The sequence below is a fragment of the Falco naumanni genome, chromosome 10, assembly GCF_017639655.2.
Source record: "Falco naumanni isolate bFalNau1 chromosome 10, bFalNau1.pat, whole genome shotgun sequence".
Taxonomy (NCBI): domain Eukaryota; kingdom Metazoa; phylum Chordata; class Aves; order Falconiformes; family Falconidae; genus Falco; species Falco naumanni.
Window position 1 is genome coordinate 25,522,786 of NC_054063.1, and position 17,383 is coordinate 25,540,168.

General features: G+C 40.8%; 1 protein-coding gene across 1 annotated transcript in view; it reads right to left on the reverse strand.

The window, feature by feature from the left end:
• Positions 1-17,383, reverse strand: part of CDH4 (cadherin 4) — a 466,523-nt gene that overhangs the window by 420,373 nt on the left and 28,767 nt on the right. The window lies entirely within an intron of this gene.

A 17,383-nucleotide genomic window follows, 5' to 3' on the forward strand; every position in this document is an offset into this window, starting at 1 on the left:
ATCTCAGACCCTAAGCTGATGAAATGCAAAAGGGAATTGTGACCACAGATGTCCCCTTATCCCCTCTGCTTCACAGCCGCTCAAGGGCATTTTAGCCTTACACACCATACTTCCACACCACCTTTCCCCTGACAGCTTAGGTTTAGTCATGTTCATGCAGGTCTATCAACTTTTCACTCTGCCACACCTCCCCGAAACACCGACCCAGACCAGTGCGAGCCCCCACGCAGCCCGCGCCTTCTGCACCGCTTGATGCGCTACCCACAGCCAGCACGTGGCAGCTGCCGCAGTTTTTCCAGTTTAACTGTTCAGCCCCTTGAACTTGCAGTACCGCATCAACTAGCACACACTGCGGGGATACACTAGTCACAGGGGCAGGCCTCTACATTTTTTTTCCCCCCCAATTATTTTTCTGCAGCAACATTTATCCCCTCAATTTTAACCATTCTATACTGCATTCTGACACTGCACAAAACATCTCCTAATTAATACAAAGACGTTTTGTGGACTAGTTTACAGCTAGTGCTCCACTAGTCCATGGTTTATGGGGAATGGTCTATTGCTTCTGCTCAGCATTTTAATATCATCATTCTGGACACCTGATTGCTGCTTTGCTTATTGCAAGGTTTCCTTTCTATTTTTTTTTTTTCTTCGTAGGAACTCAGTGATCTGGTATTTAAAAAGTTGTTTAAAACAGAAAACCTGTAATCTAATACAGAGACTGTCTTAAGCAGTAAGAAGGACAAAAAGAGAGTTTGGATATAAAACCCACAAAATTCTGTGGTGTAAATAGACTTTCACTGATGAAATTAATGCTAAATACATGGCTAGACAACGTGAAGAACCTATGTTTCCAAAGAGCGTAATAAAGAGATATTTCTGGAAAACACATTGTTATGTATAAGGAAGACCTATCAGTGCCTACAGTTTAATAATTAAAACTAGACATATTACTCTCCAATAAATCAATTTTTAAAGCAGCCCTTGTAAAAATTCCCTAACAGCATGTATATAGGTCTTTCCTACTATCTGAACAATCTTCTATTAAGGCTACGATTACAATGAGGATGGTCATTACTATCTCTAAACATAGATAATATTAATGAAGATACTGGAAGCACTGCTCATTTCATAAGTGAGCTAGGTGTAAAAAAGAAACTCTCCAGCGGCAGTTCTTGAGATGGGAGTTCGTGTGGACATCTTTATTGGGATTATGCTACATGTCCCATGGTGAAAATGCCAGAAGAGCCAGTTCCAGTGACCTAGTAGCTGATCCACAAGAGGCAGCGTAGCCGGTGCAGACAGGCAGAATGGGAAGAGTACAAACTGCAGCTAAGGAAATGTGCTTGGTGCTTTGTACCAAAAAAAACCCAAACAAAACCCACCCAAACCAACCCAAAACATGAATTTTAAAACTTCTTATCTTCTACCCATCTATTTTAACACAAATAAAAATCCAGCTGCAATCAATAAATTCTGTTGCTGACTGCAGCAGAGTCAAGGTTTCACTCATGATGTCTAAGGACTACAGACTAAAATACAGGTTTTAATTTTTCTAGGTTACCCCCAATCACAAGTATTTTTTAAAACAAGCTATACTCCTTGCTTTTGACAAAGACAGCACACACAAATTCTAGAGTATCTTAAAAATCCATACAACAAAACTAGCTGTCTTAAATTGACGGATTACAATAATTTTGTCATATAAATGTCTTCTGTGACAGTCACACAAGCCGCATTCATCAGCAGCCCCTGAGCAGGCAGCCTGAGCACATGAAGCCCTACAGACCTGCTTAAGCATGGTGAACGAGAACCACAGAGGATAACAGCACACACCAAGAGCATCAGCCCTAAATCCTGAACAACCTTGACTCCCAAAATTCTATCATCCCTCCCTTCACTGCCCTGCTAAAAAAGGGCAAGAAGTTTTGTGACCATTATGCATGTTACAGTGTCTTTTATTTTAAGAGACTTTGAAAGCAGCAGGGGGGAAAAAACCCCAAATAAACAAATAAAACCACTCACCATATTTGGTGTCAGTCTTTACTGTCACTGCAACTAAAACTCTTCAAAATAACAAAAGCTCCACAAATGTTATTAGCAAAAATTTCACACTTTTTAATGGATATTTACAGTTCTAAGCAGTCTTTTAATTACTTTTGCTATTTGCATCTGATGGTTTGGGGAAATGTTGAATTCAGATATTAGACTATCAAGGACCGCTGGATGCAGTCCAACAAGAAACTGAGATCAGACTAGTTAAATTAGCCATCTGTCCTAAATAAACACAAATCAGAATCACTTCTTAATATTCTTTCAACCCGATCCTAAGTGAAGCAAGAACTTTATAAAAGGCGGCAGCTGTGGTAAGGTAGACTCCAAGGAAGTTTACATCCATCCATCTGTTTTACAACGTATCTTAGTCTCAACACTTCAACTCTGTAAGTACAAAAAAATGTCCTAGATATGGCATATGAAGGCCACATGATAACAACCAGATTTCAGTCTTTAAATTGTCATAAAAATGAATTAATGAATTACATTTGCACCGGTTACTGTTCTAGTTAAATTATTACCAGGAGAGTGGCTTTATCATGTGCTGGTTCCTGTTCTCATTACAATCCATTCTCACGAGAACTTACAATCAGAATTTTAATGCCTCGTTCATTCTGTGAAAGATAGCTGTAAAAATATATTAATTTGACCTTTTCAGAATTTTGTTATTTCATTTGGTGCCTATTCTTATTTCCTCCTATCTTCAGCTCCTATATTTGCTCATATCTATAAATTACTAGAAAATAGAAGTATGTCAGTAAGTCAGAAGACTTTTCTGTTCATTTTCTCCACGCAGGGTGAGGAGTACAATCTCATGACACTCCTTCAATACCATATCCAGGCCAAACAAAGTCACCGCCTTAAGCAATCATGACACTCCACGTAACATTTCATTAATGGTAAGGGAACTGCAATATCCTAAAAGCACAGAGAAATACGATATAACCCACTCACAAAGCAAATAGCAAACATCATCTCAAATGAGCCCTTTCCAGGAGACAGTCCCAGAAGATGACCTAAATCGGACGCTTACCCTGAGACAAAATGAATCCCTCTGGAGACTCCCCCCGCTCCACACTGACTACAACAGGAGCCTTGAAGACTAACTTAGATTACAAAGTAAAGGTGGTTTTAATCCTCCTAATTGTCTTTGCTTGTGAACACAAGCCAGGAAGCTGAGCTCCCAGGGACCTGGTATTAACCCAATACACTTCTATGCTGAGACCAACCCAACAATCTGTGCCTGAGGAGCTGGTGGGAAGCAACTAGCAAATGCACAAAAAAGACATTACAGTACTAAAAGGAGTATTTTATCTCTTGCCAGCAGCCCACAGGGACTACTCCCTCTCGTGAACTATGCACGGGCTTGGAATCATTATGCCAACCCTCTGCCCACCATAACACTCCTTGATGACTTTATCCAAATTAATCTTAACTTCACAGCATCCGAGGAGGTTAACAGAACGCAGATTTATCAGACTTCAGAATGTGACTTTTATTTCGTAACCAACAGTGAACAGCCGATCTCACTGTTTTACCTCTAAATCCGGCACGTTGCGCTACACAGCTCTGTGGTACCAGTGACAGGCTGAGGACTACCGGTCCAGAAGGACAGTGTTCAGGCGCTACCTTCCAGGCAACTGCTGATCTGCATTTGCAAGTTTTGGATGCTTCATGTGACACCAGATCCTAGAAATTATTATTTTATTTTTTTCTAGATCAGGGTCATAACTGAACAAGATAGTACATCACCTTTCAATCACTGATTTTTAAAGCACTCTTTAGGGTTCCACTTAGCCAATGTACTACTAAAATTACACCTAGCTAATTACATGTGGGCTGCCCAGGAAACTTGCTGTAAAATTCAACTGCTGTTCCACAGCATTTGCTGTAAACTACCCAGAGATGGTACTTATATCAGCATCACATCAGTCAGGGCTACCAGTCCATTCAGGACCCTGAAGTAAACCCCATACAAGGATCAGTACCAGACCCTTCAAGAGAAAAAAAATGAAACACACATCATCAGATAACTTACTTCTCATCTGGTGGAGTTTTCACATTCTACTCATCCTGCTCAATTCAACCCTTCTGTTCTCACAGCAGCTTCAGTTACAATTTCCCCTTTCTACCTGCCTTGTAAGTAAAGGCTTCTCCTGTACAGCTACCTGTGATTACATATAAACACAAGTTAAAGGTAGTCGGGCAGAAATACATATATATATATATATATACACACACACACACTTCCCCAGGTCCTTGGTTCAATTTCAGACGAAGCTAGGTACACACCAACCCTGTGATAGAGTAACACTTTAAGTAGTCAGTGATGTAGGAACCTGAACTTCCACGATTACACTGTTGACGGATTTTGGTTCCCATGTTGCCTGTGTACTTCTGAAAATTATACCCGTAACACCTACCGCATCATTACATGAATAAAAGCTGTTTGAGCCAAACCTGACTGCATTTCCCATCATATCCATCACACAGCTGACGACAACAACAACGTTCAACCCCAAACAAGGACAGAAGGTGAGACAGATACCTCCCTGTCTCCAGTGATTTGTTGCTCAAGGGTATTAGAGCCATAAGTCACATCTTTTACACAACACTGCTCAGCAACACAGCTCCTCTGAGTACGAGTTTGTGTAACTATGTACGTGCACTGGCTAAGAGAACTCGCTTCTCCAAGGCAAAGCCATCTCTATAAAGTGTTTTACCCATATCCCAGTGACTTACTGGGACCCACGTGTGACTTTCATTTCAGATGAAATTCCTATACCCTACTTCTAAAGGCACTGGCATGGTTTGCTGTTTACAGTTAATGAAAAAATCCTGAAAGTTGACGTCGTACTTCGCAGAGATGATGCTCCCATGATCGTGTCACTGATCCAATGAAGGTAATTGCATGCAGTGTTGTTATCGCGAAGCTGTTATGACCTTGAAATGTTAATTCCCAGAGACACTAGGGATTGGAGATGTCAGCGTGGCAATGTTTTTGGCTTCCACAGGGGACGGAGCGTGTTTGCAGCTCTGCTCTTACAGCAACCCCTACAGTTTAGTGCATGGAGTGGAACTGATGCCTGTCTCCATAGAGACCTCCTGTCCTGCTTTTGAACGCAGAAAGAAAATGGGAACTATGACAACAGACAAACCTGTGGGATGAGAAGGCATAAACAAGTCAGCAAGAAGCCCACAGTAGTACACTGGGGCCAAGGCTAGTGTTTTCCTTGTTATCCAATATTAGCATAAATAGATAACTAGAAGTACTGGGGAACAAAACTGTTTGCATAACCAGCAATACCAGCATCCACATCATCACAGGGCTGAGCCACAAGTCAGCAGCTTGACATGTCTGGATGTTCAGACTGATGAGGAAATACCTCAACTTCCCTCCCATAAAAGTACAGTCCTGGTCCCACAGTGCTGTCATCTTGCCACCACACAGAGGCTGAGACACTAATGCTTAAAGCACTACTAGACTTAGCACAACAGCTTTACCCAAGATCATTTTAGGTAGAGAACTGGAGGTAATGAAATTAGTTGATGAAGAACAAAAAAGAAAAAAGTCTCTTGATTCACTACATCCTCTTTCAGACAACTTGAAGTAAACCAATCTGATGACACTCCTCTTCTAGACAGAAACTGCTCCTGCCTTCTCTATACGTGCTATTCCTCTACACCTCACTGGGTTAAGAAAACTTTTCCACTTAAGGGCAGAAAAATATTCAAGAATTTTTAAGAGAAGCCATCCCTATCTAAAGAGCACCCTTGGTATTTGTAAAGCATTTTTCAAAAGTAATTTGCTCTAAGGATGATAAAATCAGCCCTTCATTGTTTTATTAGAAAGCATCCGTTACCTCCAGCACACAGGGATTCATCTGGATAGCAAGAGAAATGGCAACAGGCAGCTGTTGGCCAAGTCCTGGAAGAATTAGAGCTTGTAATCAACTTCTGGTCAATTTTTTCCAGACATAGCCTGGATGCATGGGCTCCAAAACATGGTGCTATATCAGTTTCAACCTCATTTCCTAACTGGCAGTATAATAAGATTTTTTTTTTATATATATATGCAGTATTTGTTCAGTGACTCCTGATTTACACACCTATACCCCTTTCCTACAGGGGAAAAGCCACAGCACCATCACTGAGATATGTTCTCGGGGTAAGGCAGCCACCTAAAATAAAGCTCTCCATATAAAAAAATGCTTTACTGGAAGCACAGGGCCTCTCCGAGATGAACAGTTTTTCTGTCCTCTGTACTATCTCCACATAAATATCAGTGCTTGAGATCGGCTCTTTAGATGTTTAGCTATTTTGCCAACTTCACTGAACAAATTCATTAGCATTTCACCAGTTTTTCCATAACACACACACACTCATCCTCAGTTTAGGGGATTACCATCCACCAACTCTCCCAGTTTAATGTTGCAAAAATCAAGTTGCATGGGTTCTGAAGCAGCGCATTGTCCAGAACTGTGCATGCAGAAACATTTTGTACTCATTCCTTTGTCAGTAATTAAATTTGCTGTTCCCATATGGGACACAATCTTCCCTGAGTCTGCAACAGAATCTCTTTGATTGCACTGATAGATTGAGATGATGTTCTCCTCATTATTATATACTTCAGATAACAACAGAGATGGAAAGGGTCCACAGCTAATGAGGTACATTTTCACATAATAAACAATATATTGAATAAATATAGTTTCATCGAATCACATCCTGGGATGCCCTTCTGTAGGTACATGCTACAGTGCAAGCAGTATTTTACAGACTTAGGGATGGGAGGTTCATCAACTGGTAAAATAAATACTGTAACTAATCAACTTTTCTATTTTACCAGTAAAAGGAACAGGGCTGGATCACCTGCTACAAAGATACAATAAATTTCCTAATTTTAAAGGAAGTAATTTGATTTTTTTTTTTAAACCACAAACAATCAGGTGAAGATATATAACAGCTGCTTTCTGCATGCTTTCACCAAACTGACCTTCACACAGAGAAACTTGTTACAGCGTTAAACCCACAGACGGACATTTCCAGGCTTGTTTAACAACACCAGCACCAGCAAGCAGGTTATTTGATAGTTGCCCCACAGAGCAATATATGAATGTATTCACAAAATGCCACAAACAGATAAGGAAGCTTTATAATCTCTGCCATATATGGAAGAATTGCACAAAAACCTCCCCGGGTCATACACATAATTTATAGATCTACAAAGAGGGGGTGCTCAGGGCAAGCGTAAGATCCCTGCACAGACAGAGCCTGGGAGAAGGTAATAGTGTGCAGCCAGGGATAGATACCACAATATAGGAGGAACCCATTATATCAGATCTAAGCTATATCCCGGAATGCAAATCAAAACACAAATAGTAGATGATCCATGACACAGACTCATTTTTCATGGGTTCACAGATAAGGAACTATTGAGGCAGACAAAGCACAGTTAGAAAATTTGTATTTTTGAGAAAAGTGCTTCTGCTCTTGCAAGGACTGGCAGGAGAGGCAGGGCATTTGAGAACAAGCAGCTCCCCCCTTCCCCACTTTTTTTGTTTGTTATTAAAGGTCATGTTTATAGGCATAATCATCAGTGAGCTATCTGAAGGGCTTGAAAAACATATAATTAGCTTTAAGCACACTTTATTGTAAGTAAACTCAACCAAAAGGCTATAAACAGTTCTAATCCTGTTCCAAAGCCCGTCGGAATCAGATACTCCTATGGATTGCAATGGGCATCTGATCAATCGCTTTTCACACGTGAACACACGCGGGAAAATATTTAAGTTACAGTCCCACATTTAATTTCATTTGTTAACAAGTTTATTTACTATCAAATATTGGAATCCATCAATGACATGATTACCCTACTAAATCATCATTGCCAAATGCAGTCTGCTATGCCTTTAGCAAGCACAGTGATTTATTTTCTCAAAAGATGCAGCATTTTTTCAGTGAAAAAGGGAACTCTTGCAAAAAGAAAAAATAAAAATCTAACAGCTGAGAGGCTGATTAATTTATCCTTCTTCTGCTCTTCCCCCTACCCTAAACCAGCCAAATATGTATTCTATCTCACTTAAAATAAAAAATGTGTTTTGTCACCACTGACTTCTTAAGAGAACTACCTAGCAGACATGAGTACAACTGGACTGACTGCCTCCAAAATCATCTCAACTAGCGGAGGGGAGAAATCACAAGAGCAACAGTGATTCACAAGTTTGAAATGACTTCCAAGCAGTTTTTGCTAAGGTGCTAAGGCTGGGCTCAGGCCACTCCAAGGGTGAGATACTAACACTGGAGAAAAAAAAAAAAAAAAAAAAAGGCAGACTCTCTCTTGGTTTAACGTTCTCATCTCACTGCTGTTTCATACACTTATGCACAGAACTGGTGTATGCCTGAATAATTTGTGATATGCATTCTGACAGGATTTTTTGGGCAAGCCAGCAGCTGAGAAACTTAAAACTACTTCTCTAATTCACATAGGCAAGGGAAGTTTCACTCCACGTCTCATGATACTGCAGTGTACTACAAGCCAACACCAGCACTGCAAACATCTTCAGGGCAATGAGAGCTGTGCACACCATGCAGAAGACCAGAATCATGCAATTGCTTTTTTTTAATGAATGGTCCATCTCAATAGCTAAGGCTTGTCTTATGTGATTTATGCCTGTTGATCTGTGATTAACTGTCACCACCACAGCAAGATTTACCGCAGTTCATATTATAATTGGAAGTAAATTGACTGCTTATAATAAGAAAAACCCACTGAAAAATCTGTAGTAACGAGTATGGTATAGACTGCACTTCCTCAGAGCCTTTGTGAGCCACACGCACTTGTCTCACCCATCACAGAGCTGCATTTTCATGTCAATCAATCACCACATTAACAGGCTACTCCATTTTCCATTGTAAACATGTATTTACTTTCTAGAGATGCTTCTAGAAGGTGGGAATCACCACTTACCTCTCAAAGGCTTCTTGAAATATTGAGAAAGTCAATATTTATCTAATGAGGTAAAAAAAAAAAAAATCTGATCTAATGTTCTCTTTAGTAGGGACAAGGAACAAGCAGCTGGGTTTGATGGCTTGGCTCACACTGCCACATCCCTCATGCACAGAAGATTTCAGTCAGGAGCACCATTACATGAATCTAGTGTTTGCACAAGCTGGTGAACATCAGAAACACCCTCAATCTACTAAAGATGGGATAATTTTCTGTTCTTGTTCTTTGTATCTAATTATCTTTACAGTCAATTTAGCTTCAGGTTGTAAGTTCACACCGTATGGCCTCCCGACAAATCTCCCACTCTTCTACGTTCAAAATACTTTCATGCCAAAGAAATATAAAACAGGCTTATGTGAGCAAATGGTGGAAAACCTGCCTGTCTTAAAAAGCCAAGATGACTATTTATAATTAGCAGTAAATCCATACGCAGTGTTTAACTGATAACTATCTCACGGAAATCAAAGTGCAGTGCCAACAGCTGAATATCTACAATAAATAAGTACACTTTATGAAGTTCATACAGATGAAACATAGGACGCATATTTCTATGTAAATGCACAATGCGTTGCTTTGCCAGTATTTTCCTTCTCTGCAGACAAGACCTCTTATGTAAAGGAGAAACAGCAGATAGTAAGAGGGGTGAACTCAGACGAGATGGCTATTATACAAATGCAGCAAATTCCCAAATAAAATCAGAATAGCAGATAGGAAATCAACAACAGCATGCGTTCGTGAAGGCAGCCCTAGGGCAGCTTTAGTTAACGTCTCAGCAAGTTACACAGGTTTTACTTTCCAATTCAATAAAGCTTCGAGTAGCCACACTGCAGCAACAAACAGCTCCTCCATCACATGCTGCCCAAGCCCTACCCCCTGAGACACAGACCACCTTCTCAGAGCAATGCAACTTTTGGCATTTCTAAAGCTGTAGAAGGGTGGATAAAAGAGCAGCACGTTCACATTTACAGCACCTTCTGCCGGGTGTTGGTGCTGCTGCAGCACATGCTGCTTCAGGCCAGAACACACCAACCACGGTGCTGCCACATGGCTGCAGGCACTGCCTTCACCAAAACAGCACAGCTCTTTGCAAATCACATCAAAACTCGTAGTTTACCTGGCTGTAGTAATCCACACAGGTCACACCGAGCAGCCCGGGAGCAGGGGAGGCTGAGGTGCAGGCACCACGTCCCTGGCAGGGAAGGCAAAGCCCCGTGCCAGGCACCCAAGTGCCTCCTCACAGGAAAACCTAAAGCACCGGCGAGGCGGCGTGCCAAGCACCTCACAGGTGTCCCCACCTGCCTCACAGGTGTCCCCACCTGCCTCACAGGTGTCCCCACCTGCCTCACAGGTGTCCCCACCTGCCTCACAGGTGTCCCCACCTGCCTCACAGGTGTCCCCACCTGCCTCACAGGTGTCCCCACCTGCCTGGGAGCCACGGCCCCCACCAGGCCCCCAGGCCCCACAGCAAGCACCACTCCCTGCAGCCACCGGCCTCCCTCAGAGCAGGTCACCACCCACACAATCAGTGCCAGAGCAGCTGCCTCCGAACCCCACAGCTGCCCCGAACTCCCGAGGTGATGGCAGCTCCAGGTGCCTATCGATATTCGACCTCCAGCGGAGGATTGCTGCTCCCCGCCTGCGAGAGCTGGTGGGGTCACCTCAGCCCCTCAAGCTGCTGGGGAGGAGAAGTGTTCCTCAGAGATCCTCACGCCCTGCTGATTCCCGGAAGGAATCAGGGTCTAGACCTAAAGAATTTCAAGGTTAACTAAAAATCTGCTGCAGGGGAGAGAGGTGTCTCCCATAAATGTGGAATTTACGCTATTAAATTCTACCCCTCTATCGAACTACCTAACCACAGCAGGCCAGGTGGTCAGAATCATCTCACACGCCTAGAGAAAACACGCACCCTAACCTTTTAATGTGTGTTCTTCTCTTCTTACAGTGTAGATATATGAAACACTGTTTAATTTGGAGGAATTGAAAACTCATTCACATGGGAAGCATCAGTATCTTGTTATAATGGGCTTTTAATTAAGCAGACATTGCACGGCGCTTGGTATGATAAAGTAAAAGCTGTTAATGTTTCCCTTACTATTGCCCCTATCCTATGAAACATAACACAATCACAAAATCAACTGAGAAAATAAGAACTTTATGGAATTTTCAGATTTATGAACAATAACAGACCCCAAAGCTCTTCTATGCCAGCAGATGGCAACCTTCAGATAAAGTAAAAATGTGTCATTAGCAAATGCAAAATTTGAAATTAAAACTATATGAGGAAAAAAAATATTCCATTCAAGGGCTGAAATTGCTCATAAGTTATTCAGAATCACTCAAGTTTCATTTTAGAAAAGAGAAAAAGAGGACAGAGAATGTCTTTTATTGGTTTGGCTTCACTTTTCATCCTAAAAAAAAAAAAATAAGTTCAAGAGCAGTATGGAGACATACATTAATGTGAAAACTGAATCTTTTTTTCTGAACAAGTGAAATATTTGAGGTTTTCACGAAAATTAATGTTTCTGGTTCCCTTTAAAGTCCCTCACACGGCTGTCAGCATGGCCAGTTTTACTTGAGCAGATGTGGCCCACAGCTGGATACCCCACCCGATTAGGGAAGAGGAGGTGGGAAGGGCTACACTGATGGAAATGAGAGAAGTCTGAATATTTCATTGCTATTAGGAAATAAAACTGTGTACTCCAATTTACTGATTTAAAATTCAGCTGCATCTCCATCTCATAACATGTGGTCAATGCATCATCAGGTATGCAAGAGTATACTGGGCTATGTTTAATTTCTGTTCTTCAGAAAACCTGCACGTCAAATTCTGTTCATTGTTGGTTCTTGATTTTAAGACCTCGGGACATCATGAAATACAATCACACTTATAACAGGAGCAGAAACCCAATAACACTTCCAATATCCATGCTGATCCTAGCTCAGTGTGCAACCATGGGAGTGCTGGTTAACACATATGCCACTCTGCTGTGTCCATTGATAAAAGAACACTTCACAACACATGCAGCAAGAATATTTTTCTTGTTTCGCATCATATTTTTACATTAAATATATTTGTAGGATGTAAATTAAAAGAATAAACACTGCTTACATTGTCAAATTTAAACGCAAACATTTGCATGAGATTTATTCCAAGACAACTCCTCCCACATTCCCACAAAGTACTTCTACTCCCTCAAGCCCAGTTACGGTTTTTTAATTTTTGCATTTCCTCTTCTACTTGAAGCAGCCTCATTTTATTCAGACATGGAATTCCACTCTCGTTTGGGAACATTACTTCTCTTTAATATTCATACAGGTGAGATCAGAATCAAGCCGGAGACAATGCTAATGCCGTCCCAGGAGCGTCCTTACGGACCAATGGGTCTGATAGCCTCTTCAATTAGCTCTGGAAAGGCTGACTTCTTTGGGAAGTCCCGCTGCTCCCACCACATCACCATGAGGAGAACCACCTCTGCTCTTAGCAACTCCTGCTCTCCCAAAGGGAACATACCCAAATGAAAATGGGTTCCTGCTGTAGTATCTTACTCTGAGGTGGAATGACATCCAAAACTGTATTTGTAAATGGAGCTGCAAATTCACTGCCTGTGATCTTCTTAAGAAAAAAAAAAATAATCATCTAGGCATAGCTCAGACACAAAAACCCTACAACCTGCTACCAGAACTCTCCAAAGGGAACTCTCAGCCTCTGGAGAACAGAAGTGGGACAGTTTATCAGCTTTCAAGAGAATGACAGAAATGGAAGCTAAAACAAAATCCGTAACAGCTGGAGCAATTTTCTTAGAATTAAAATTAAAAAGCCTGACAGTGTCATAAAAATAAAAGATCTCAGAAAAAATGATGCAAAGGATGTTATTAAAGTAAGGTTTATGAAGTTTGAGAATAATTACAGATAATGTGTATTTATTACTCCTATAGGATCAATCTGTGGCACAGATTTTCATATCTGAAGCCAAACGTACAGATACTTATCATATCTGTAGTTATCTTTGCTCTCAACTCCCACTCATCTCCCTAGCGACACATTTACTGTTTCCATTTGTGATATATCAATATTCTTCGGTTTATTTATTTCAGTTTTCTCTTTGCAAGAAAAAAAGAAGAAAGCTTATTTTAATCTTTGATAACAACCCCCTACATTTCCGAAAGGACCTAAATCCAAGCAGTAAAAGCCTATGTCCAGATTGTCGTATTGGGATACCTACGTAATGGCTGATCCATTTTAAGATCAGAGAATAAAACCCGAGAGTTAAAGAAATACCTCTAAATACTCAATGTATTCTGCAGTCAGAGGAAAGAGCAGATTTTCTGCTCTTTTGAAGACACCTATCCCAGCACATAGCAGGGTAAATTAACATCTCTGAAGCTGAAATACTATACAGCTCACTGGGCTCACCATCCACATATGAGGAAGGTTGTAGCTAGGTTTCAATTTATTGCAGTCACAGGATCAACTCCAGACAAAAAGGAGACTCAGCCCCGCTCCTGCTGACGGCTGTAGGTGGGAGCAGGGCTGAGCAGCAGGCGTGATTTAAAACATTCTGTACCCACACCGCTCCCGCCTTGCAGGGCCAGTCAAGCCAGCAGCGCCTTTGGGTAGAGGGATGCCGTAGGGCTCCCCAGACCTCTCTGAACAGAGGTTAAAGATGTTTTCATCTTCTCCCTCTCCCCCAATGTGATACCGTTCTCCCCAAACTAGCACTCGATACTTGCTCATCGTACCGTTAGCTCAGCCCTCCCTGCGCCAACGGTGGACAGGTGACTGTGTAAGTGGCAGAGCCCAGGCTTGCTGCAGTTTGCCACATGAGAGCTGTGCAATGGAAGGACACCACAAACACTTCGGCAGTGCAGCCAGCCACAAGCGTTTCCTCTACACAACCAAAATCTCCTGTATGCATGGATAACACCTTCGGGCATCACTGCTTGGGCAGCCTATTTTCTCCCACCTCCCGCAGCTCTAGCCCTAGCAATTCTGTATGATTCTGGAATCATTTGTGAGATTCCCTTTGCAGTACAAGTACAGAGCCCTATACAGACATAATTGATTTTTCAAGAGTACTTAACTCTTGCAACCTAGACACCTTTACTTCAGTCCTTAAATGCAAGAAGCCTATTTTTAATTCTGAAACTACAGTTCACCTTACTAAATAATACAGAACGCATCACTGAACCAAAATCCAAACATGCAGGGGAAAGAAAACCACCATAAACATATTTCTGTAAATAAGTTTCCCCTAATTATGGCAAATACATAACTTTGCGATACTGATTTACTTTAAAAAAATAACTTTCAGAGGATATCTGCATCCTTTTTCCTGGGATATGAAAGAGTTTCTAGGCACAAATATGAAATAGGACAATAGAACACATTGGCATATTTTGGCCAAGAGGGTAGCTAAAGTCAAAATTCACTCTTCTTTCTTGCATTCCCCACTTGTCCTGAGCAAACCCAGCCACACGTTTTCACTAAAATACATGATGGAGGTAGGGAGAGGGAAAAAAAAACCAAACAGTACTTTGTTTATATGGCATATAAGTATATATGGCAATAATCCTACACACTGGTCCTGCTCTGCAAAACCAACTTTTAAAAAAAAAAAGGAAAAGAAAGAAAAAAAAGATCCAAGTAGCCAGGCAGACAAAACCTCAGTTTTCTTTAGCTAAGAATAGCACCTTGATTTCCTATGACAAAACACCACCTCCCCAAATGTGTTAAGAGATTTCACTACCGAACGATTTCTTTTTATCATTATATCATTTTAAAAGTTAACTTGATCAAAACACACCATTTAAACACGTCCAGGCTGTCTCTAAGTCTTGTACCAATTATCCTGCAGTACTACACCTTTTTCGACATTGCCAAGAGAAACATCACCACCTTAAATACCCTCATTCGTTCTGAAAATATTCTTACCTCCACAACCTGTAGTGGCATCTAAGATCATTAGAACAGAATAATTAAAGAAATCCCTTCTAGTTTGAAACCTTGAAAATTTAAACCAGCTAATAACTTGACCCAGAGCTTAACTAGCAGATCCCACAGGGCTGTCCATGAGCCCGTGACACCCTGCCCGGTGGCACTTCTGTCAGCACCCCTGCTCTCTGCAAATACAGCCAGCGTCACATCTATTCCATTATATTGAAAAGAAAAAGTCTGTATTTTGGTACACCATCAAATAACGAAATATTCAGCCTTTTCAATGACTGCCTCCAAATATAGGGCTGTTCTGCTAAACACTGACACGTTTTATTTCACTTCTTTAAATCAGCAGGTATGCAAAGGATGGTCAAACCTTTCTTAGAAAACAGTAGAAAAACAATGAAGAAGGGAGGAGGGAAAAAAATGAAGTCCCTTTCTACTCCTGAAAAACTTTTAGAAGAGTTATTCTTGAGGAATTAATGGAAAGAAACTATTTTTTATACACAGTATTAAGTGATTAAAAGCTTGTTCATCACTTTGCTTAGTTTAATTTTAGAAAGGCCTACTTGCAGATTCTTTGAAATGCATAATTAATTGATAGCAGCGTGGTTACATCAGTACAGAAGCGAACGATAGATGTGAAGTGGTTTCGTCACAAAAAACTACAACCAGTACAGGGCATGATTACAATATCCAATTTACTCCGCCCTCCAATGAAGTTGTTTGATCTGCACATCTGATTGCACAATCATCCATAAATATCACTTGCATTAAAATTTTTCCTGGTTTGCAACTCATTTCGACTCCTGCAAGATATATTTTTTTTTGTCAATTGAATCTGACAGAAAAATTAAAATAATCCTCTTTTACCTCTGCATTATCCTTTAAGTACTTAAGTTTTAATTATATCTCAAGTCTACCTGAAGACATTTCGGGCAACTTCCAATAACGTGCATAAGCAGTTGAATACAGTGTAAAAGTGCATGTAATTTCCAAGTCCCCAGTTGTTAATGAAATCCCAAACATTCAGATTTTAATTGAACTAGATAAAGATTAAGAAGCTTAGCAGCAGCTGGCATTGCGAATTAGTTCTCAGCAGATTTTTATGTTGTACTCTAAATCATTGCTTTTGTAATCTTCCTAAATTGTCCTTTATCTTGCTAATGCAGATATGATTCTCAGAAAGCATTAGGCTTCCACTGTTCCCATTGCCTGTAAAATCTTGAACTGTAAAATCTTAATAGTCTTTTTTTAATAAGTATTATGATCTATATGTATAATGTGCATTCAATAAAATCTTACTGTAATTAGAAGAAAAGTTTTTAGGTTTTTTACGTGACCTGTTTTACAGATTAGATTTATTAAACAGCATAAACTGTTGGAGCTGCTTTAAGACCTATTTAGAGCTGTCTGGCATCAGATGAAGAAACAGTGCTAGACCCAGCGCTTGGGGCTTGGCTCTCCGGGAGGTTCATTAGGAAGGCTCCTTCTCCTTCTGGTTCAGAGAGCTCAGCATCAACACAGCTATGCTGCTTAAGCGCCTGACAATACATCATCATCAGTGATCAAGCAGCATCTTGCTTGCAAGGACTTTCCAAGACTGGGAGAAAGGATTCAGATGAGCGCCGGTGGGAACAGCCGCTCCCCGTCTCCAGGTCCTCTCCCTCCAGCCCAGGTCGGATGCTGGGAAGGGCCCTGCACGCGCACACACACACACGATCTTTCTGCAGAGCTTGGACTATAAACTCTGGAGCAAAGGTCTGTATTTGAAATAACCCTGACGAATGCTCCCTCAGGATTTGTTCATGCATTATAACAGCTCTTAAGAGAGTTACAAGTGCAATTATTACCTGCATAATAAAAGGAGTCATATTTATACATCTCGGTTGAGGATGCACTTTTCTTATTCACACTAACATAAATAAAAGTGGAGTTCCTGTCTTTATGGGAAAAGTAGGGGAGGGGAGGAGAAGGATAAATACTACTACCACCATCAGAAAGCAATAAACACTTCAGTCCATTTTTCTCCCTCATAAAAAATTCTAGTTATTTCCTCAGCTAAACGGTATTGGTCTTTCAAGTCTGTTGGTAAATGACCAACTAACGCAGTTACATATGCACTGAAGAAGAAAATTATAAAGAGATAATACAGCTGACTGGCATTAAAGTTTTGAACAGAACACAATTCTAACAGTTCCACTAAGGTATTTTAATATTAAGAATCTTGGCTGCTCTAGTTTTTTCCTAATAAAGGAAACATTTGGCAGAATAACAAACATCAATGTCAGAAGAGGGGAAATAGCTTCACCTGCGTGCCTTGATTCTTTTTTTTTTAATTGTCATACCCAGACATAACTGATGGCATTTCAGTGCATTCTGTT